Source organism: Scyliorhinus torazame, chromosome 6 (assembly GCF_047496885.1).
Source record: "Scyliorhinus torazame isolate Kashiwa2021f chromosome 6, sScyTor2.1, whole genome shotgun sequence".
Classification (NCBI taxonomy): domain Eukaryota; kingdom Metazoa; phylum Chordata; class Chondrichthyes; order Carcharhiniformes; family Scyliorhinidae; genus Scyliorhinus; species Scyliorhinus torazame.
Genome location: NC_092712.1, coordinates 61905701 through 61912323, shown reverse-complemented (window position 1 = coordinate 61912323; position 6623 = coordinate 61905701). Strand labels below are relative to the sequence as shown.

Genomic DNA, 6623 nt, shown 5'->3' with positions numbered 1-6623 from the left:
CCAAACCATTTATCTCCCGTCATTCTATCCAAAGATGCTCGGCACACTGGTTTGGGCCAGCTATTGAAAATAAAATCCGAATGAAAAAAACAAATTAACAAACGGCTGCTTTTCTTCAGCATGCTTAGGAATTAATTGCGCAGGGCAGTGGTAAGGGCGAAAGGGCTCCACGAGTGTTCCATATGGCCAGGCAACACGGCTACAACCACACACCTCCCCACGCTCTCATTTCGTGTCTAAGGTAATGCAAAAAATCTTTAAAATTAAAATGTGCAAACTTAAAGAAAAAAAAATCGAATGTTTTTTTTGACCGGTGGAAGAAAGAGGAGCAAAAACTCTTGATAGGTTCAAGGCGCGTGATGAGCAACAGTTCCGCGACAAATCGCCTGGTTCCCATTAATTAAAAAGGGGCGAGGCGGGAAAGGCGATGATTGATAGGCGGCGAGGACAATCGAAGTTGGCGGAAGGGCGGGAACCTCGATGACTGACAGCCGGGAAGGACAATCGAAGCTGGTGGAAGAACGGGAGGCTCGATGACTGACAGGCGGAGAGGACAATCGAAGCTGGCGGAAGAGCGAGGGGCGGGAGCCTCGATGATTGACAGGAGGGGAGGACAATGGAAGTTGGCGGAAGAGCGAGGGGCGGGAATCTCAATGATTGACAGGAGGGGAGGACAATCGAAAACTGGCGTTCGGTGGGCGGGGTCACTAGCCAGCCGGGAGGATGGAGAGCAGGGGGCGGGACATCCGGCGCTAACTTTGGCTGCCCCGCCCTCCCCACGCCAGGAGCTGCCCATCCCCCCCCCTCTCTCTTCTCCCCCTCCCCCCCACCCACCCCCCCAACCAACCCCCCCCTTCCGCCAGGAGAGAGATCGGACGACGAAGCGCTTTTAACCGGAGCTGATTGGGATTAAACGGCGGCAAGGCCCGAACCCTATCGTCGAGGCCTCAAAGGGAAGGGGATAAATAAATCCAGCTATTGCCCGAGTTTGCTTTTTTGTTGAAGTGCTTCCCTCAGGCCGGCCTCTCACGCAGACAGCGAGCGAGCGAGTGATTCCCGGGGCCGCAGCGACGACCTCCTCCTTCCCCTCCTCTTCCTGCTGCTTGTTGTTTCCCCGCCGTCCGAAGGGGGGACGAGTGACCGGGCGAGAGGCTCAGTCGGGCGTCCCGTGGTAAGTGACGGCAGGAGCGGCGGGCAGGTGAGGGAGAGGGGCTGCTTTGATGCAGGATTTGGACTGTGTGTGTGGGGTTGGGTTGGGGGGGTTGTCTCGGGTCCGGCTTCAAGGCCCGGCCCCCGGGGCAGCGAGAGGGAGACATGGTGGCCGCCATGTTGCAGCAGCAGCAAGACCAGGCCCGGGGAGAGAGAGAGGGAGGGAGGGGGGTGTTTCTGCCTGTATCCCTGCGTGAGGTGGAGTGGAGGGCGTGTTAGGATAAAGGCCGGATTGGAAAGGTGCTGCTGCTGATGGTGTTTTTTTAAATTGGAAAATAGAAAATAAAAGAGGCCGCAGCCTACTATGGTAGGCCCCGGGCCTAGTTCTCTCCTAGCTGTGTTTTCGTGCGTGTATGTGCGCTTTAATCTGGCGGCTTTACTCCATGCCTGCACGGCGGGGCGGGGGGGTGAAGGCGGGTTGTTGTTTGTGCACCGAGTCCATGAAGAACATGTGCTTCCCTCCAATATGAATGGCTGGAGCTGAACCCCCTCCTCCACCACTACGCCAAAAAAAAGAGGGAAATGAATCCGCGGGATTTTTCTTTGTATATTTTCTCACATTTCACTTGTGTCCGAATGTGACGCATGTATCTTCATGAATTTTGGGGGCCCCCAATCGGCCTTTAGTTATTTAATTCCGAGTTTTGTCAGTTCTGCTCATTTTTTGTGGGGGGGGGGGGGGGAGATAAGGTTAAATGTGGACTCTTTTTTTTTAGGCCCGCCGGTTTCCACATCAGGGATTTCGTGTAGCAGTCATTGTCACTTTCTTTTCCTCCTTTTGGAAAATTCTCGAGGCGGGGTGTGGGGAGAAGTGCAGTTAGTGATAGCATTGCACCCGCAGCTCAAGAGTCTGGAAGTATGATTTAGCAACTATTTAACGGGCACATAAATGATGGTTGGCCACTGAAGTTGATGGAGTTTGCCCTCTCGGCACAAAAAAAATGTCAGCGAGATTCACAGCTGTGTCAGCTAACTACCAGACCGCACTGCGTCTGTTGCTACTGGGGATGCGCTGCAAAAAAAGTTTCCAGGGACACTAGGTTTCTGGCCTACTTCGGCTCTTAACACTTCGCTCAACTGCTTCAGTGTAAAAAGGGAGCGACTTCTTTTTAACTCGGAAAATAATCCTTCAGTCCCCTGTTTAATGTGTAAAGCAAGGCTTCTTTGGTTGAACTGAATGAACATTTTAATCTACATTTTGGATGTAGTAGGCCTCTGGAATGCTTTATCGCCACCAAGCCAACGTGCATTAAAAGTCCAATTTTGCTGACGTTACTCTGTAATAAAAATGTGTAGTGCCAGAACAAATCATATTTGTTTTTCTTTGTAATCTTGTGGGATTTTTTTTTGTTTGAAAGGGCTGCTTAAGTTTTAAACTTGGCTGCCCTTCATGCAATTGTGATATCTAACTAGAACAAAGAACAACAAAGAACAAAGAAATGTACAGCACAGGAACAGGCCCTTCGGCCCTCCAAGCCCGTGCCGACCATACTGCCCGACTAAACTACAATCTTCTACACTTCCTGGGTCCGTATCCTTCTATTCCCATCCTATTCATATATTTGTCAAGATGCCCCTTAAATGTCCCTATCGTCCCTGCCTCCACTACCTCCTCCGGTAGTGAGTTCCAGGCACCCACTACCCTCTGCGTAAAAAACTTGCCTCGTACATCTACTCTAAACTTTGCCCCTCTCACCTTAAACCTATGCCCCCTAGTAATTGACCCCTCTACCCTGGGGAAAAGCCTCTGACTATCCACTCTGTCTATGCCCCTCATAATTTTGTATACCTCTATCAGGTCGCCCCTCAACCTCCTTCGTTCCAGTGAGAACAAACCGAGTTTATTCAATCGCTCCTCATAGCTTATGCCCTCCATACCAGGCAACATTCTGGTAAATCTCTTCTGCACCCTCTCTAAAGCCTCCACATCCTTCTGGTAGTGTGGCGACCAGAATTGAACACTATACGCCAAGTGTGGCCTAACTAAGGTTCTATACAGCTGCAACATGACTTGCCAATTCTTATACTCAATGCCCCGGCCAATGAAGGCAAGCATGCCGTATGCCTTCTTGACTACCTTCTCCACCTGTGTAGCCCCTTTCAGTGATCTGTGGACCTGTACTCCTAGATCTCTTTGACTTTCAATACTCTTGAGGGTTCTACCATTCACTGTATATTCCCTACCTGCATTAGCCCTTCCAAAATGCATTACCTCACATTTGTCCAGGTTAAACTCCATCTGCCATCTCTCCGCCCAAGTCTCCAGACAATCTAAATCCTGCTGTATCCTCAGACAGTCCTCATCGCTATCCGCAATTCCACCAACCTTTGTGTCGTCTGCAAACTTACTAATCAGACCAGTTACATTTTCCTCCAAATCATTTATATATACTACAAAGAGCAAAGGTCCCAGCACTGATCCCTGTGGAACACCACTGGTCACAGCCCTCCAATTAGAAAAGCATCCCTCCATTGCTACCCTCTGCCTTCTATGGCCTAGCCAGTTCTGTATCCACCTTGCCAGTTCACCCCTGATCCCGTGTGACTTCACCTTTTGTACTAGTCTACCATGAGGGACCTTGTCAAAGGCCTTACTGAAGTCCATATAGACAACATCTACTGCCCTACCTGCATCAATCATCTTAGTGACCTCCTCGAAAAACTCTATCAAGTTAGTGAGACACGACCTCCCCTTCACAAAACCGTGCTGCCTCTCACTAATACGTCCATTTGCTTCCAAATGGGAGTAGATCCTGTCTCGAAGAATTCTCTCCAGTAATTTCCCTACCACTGAAGTAAGGCTCACCGGCCTGTAGTTCCCGGGATTATCCCTGCCACCCTTCTTAAACAGAGGAACAACATTGGCTATTCTCCAGTCCTCCGGGACATCCCCTGAAGACAGCGAGGATCCAAAGATTTCTGTCAAGGCCTCAGCAATTTCCTCTCCAGCCTCCTTCAGTATTCTGGGGTAGATCCCATCCGGCCCTGGGGACTTATCTACCTTAATATTTTTTAAGACACCCAACACCTCGTCTTTTTGGATCACAATGTGACCCAGGCTATCTACACCCCCTTCTCCAGACTCAACATCTACCAATTCCTTCTCTTTGGTGAATACTGATGCAAAGTATAATTCCTTCTCTTTGGTGAATACTGATGCAAAGTATATTTATGATTAGTAATTCAGATTTATGATTAGTAATTCAAACATTCTTTCATTAATGCACAGTAAACATACTTAAGGGCAGCTCCCTGTGTTGGTCTATTGGTATATTGGCATTAAAATGGAATTTGCCAGAAAAACCTGGCTCTTATGAAGCTCTTTGGCATGTTCTTTACAATTTATATCTTTAAAGATGCAAATCACAGTGATGTAAGCAATTTGTTTACTGGCAACTAGTGTGCAATTGAATACATCAAGTAAATCTTATGAAATTGATGTGTACACGGTTGTAATCTAATCGCAAGGTTCTGGTTTATAAAGGTGCTGTATATTCTTTCTAGTTTGGAGAAATGTTAGTCATGTGATGGTTTATACCTCCTTGTCTGATATCACACAGGTGTGAACTCTGCTCACAATGGTTCTGAAAATACTGAGGAACTTCTAGTTTCATTGTGTTTTTGTCAGAAATGCGGACATTATTAGTGGCTTTAAAGTAGAATTGGAGGACCAAAGTTTACAGTGGAGGCAGGGTACCACAAGGTTGAACGGGAAATACTGGTCACATAACTTTTTGGGTTTTTAAAACTTAGATTATAGGACGAATGAATGACAGCTGAGGGAGGAAAGGAGTTTCAGTTTTATAATGCCATGTGTTTTTGAACATGAACAAGAGCGATGCTTAATTGCAACATTGTGAAGAGAGGGAAGAGGAAAAAGGACAGGGAAGAGTTTAGGGAAGCACTAATTGTAATGTGACAGATTCTTGTAGTGTCTTTAATGAAACGTAGACATATCCGAAAGCAACTGCACTAAAATAGCATCTTAAATCGAGCAAAATGCCCTTGAGCAGTTTGCAGGAGTAATTATCAGAATTTTTAAAAAACGTACTCTTTCATGGGATGTGGGTGCCAATACCAGCCTTAGTTGCCCCTCCCTAAATGCCCATCAAATGAGTGGCTTGCCAGGCTATTTCAGAGGGTAGTTAAGAGCTAACTACATTCATGGAGATTTGATAGACATATTCAAAATCTAGAGAGATCTAGACGGAGTAGATGGGGAGAAGCTGTTCCCACTTGTGAAAGGATTGAGAATGGGAGGGCACAGATTTCAAGTAATTAGAAAAGAAACGAGTGATTTGCAGATAAACTTTTTTACGCAGAAAATGGTAAAGCTTTGGAATGAACTGTCTGTGTTGGAGGCAGGTTCAATTGAAACATTTGAAGAGGAATTTGTTCTCTGAAAAGGAAGAATGTGTAAGGTTCCAAGGAGAAGATGGGAATGGTATGAAGCGAGTTGCTCATTTGGAGACCAAGTGCAGACAAGATTGCTGTACCATATTCTGTAATTCTACGCGTATCTGGAGTCACAGACAAGGTAAGGACGGCAGATTTACTTTCCTGAAGAAGATTCCATTTTAGAACAATCTACAATGATTTCACAGTCAGTCACCATTACTGAGACTAGCGTTGATTCAAGATTTTAACTGACTTTTAATTGCACCAGCAGTGATGGGATTTGATCCCAGCGCATTGGCCTGGGCCTCTGGATTGCTGGTCCAGTGACATTACCATTATATCATGCGAGGTATTGTGATATATTGGAAGAAGTGACCAAGCTTTTCATTAGAGGTAGGTTTAAGTAAGTATGGAATAATTGAGGCACAAAGTGACAAACTCACTAGAACCGGGAAATGCCAGGACTGAAATATATTGGAGGAATGTTTGAGACGATAGTTCAGAGAATTTGCCTACAAAATGGCTAATTTCTTGTATTCCCTCCAGCTGTGCAAGATAAGAGCCAAGCATTTATTTCAAATCTGGGCGTTGGTGTCTTTTACTTGATGCAGTGCAAGAGATATTGGTCATTCTTCATGGTGGTCAGCATTTGCATGGACATCCACCATTGCCACAAGTCTGAGCAATAAATTTGTACTTAAACCAGACTAATCATAATTGCACAACAGTAGTTAACTAGAGAGTTCAGATATATAAAATTTGTATTAAAATATGTGTAAAGATTTGAGGTCAAGGCACCACTCAAATCAGTACTGTTTTAGGTCAAGGCCTGAAAGAGACGGGCTTAGCTCCTATTCTGAGGTGAACTAGTTAAGCTCCGCCAAGGGCAAATTGGGATTCTGCAATTGGTTTCAGTATATTTAGGTAAAGCAGCAAGTTTTTCCAAGTCGTGTGTATGTGTTTATCGAAGGAGTGTTAGGTTTAAACAATGCCTATTGGCCAGGCTATTTGAAGGC

At 46.1% G+C, this 6623-nt stretch overlaps 1 protein-coding gene across 2 annotated transcripts in view; it reads left to right on the top strand.

The window, feature by feature from the left end:
- The first annotated feature begins 839 nt into the window (after positions 1-839).
- The window catches only part of larp4b (La ribonucleoprotein 4B), a 190830-nt gene continuing 185046 nt past the window's right edge, over positions 840-6623 (top strand). The window contains exon 1 of one of the 2 annotated variants that reach the window (XM_072508268.1): positions 840-1171. The gene's annotated coding sequence lies outside the window, so the exon portion shown is untranslated. Of the gene's footprint in view, positions 1199-6623 lie in introns of both variants that reach the window. The other variant, XM_072508269.1, reaches the window with a different exon arrangement.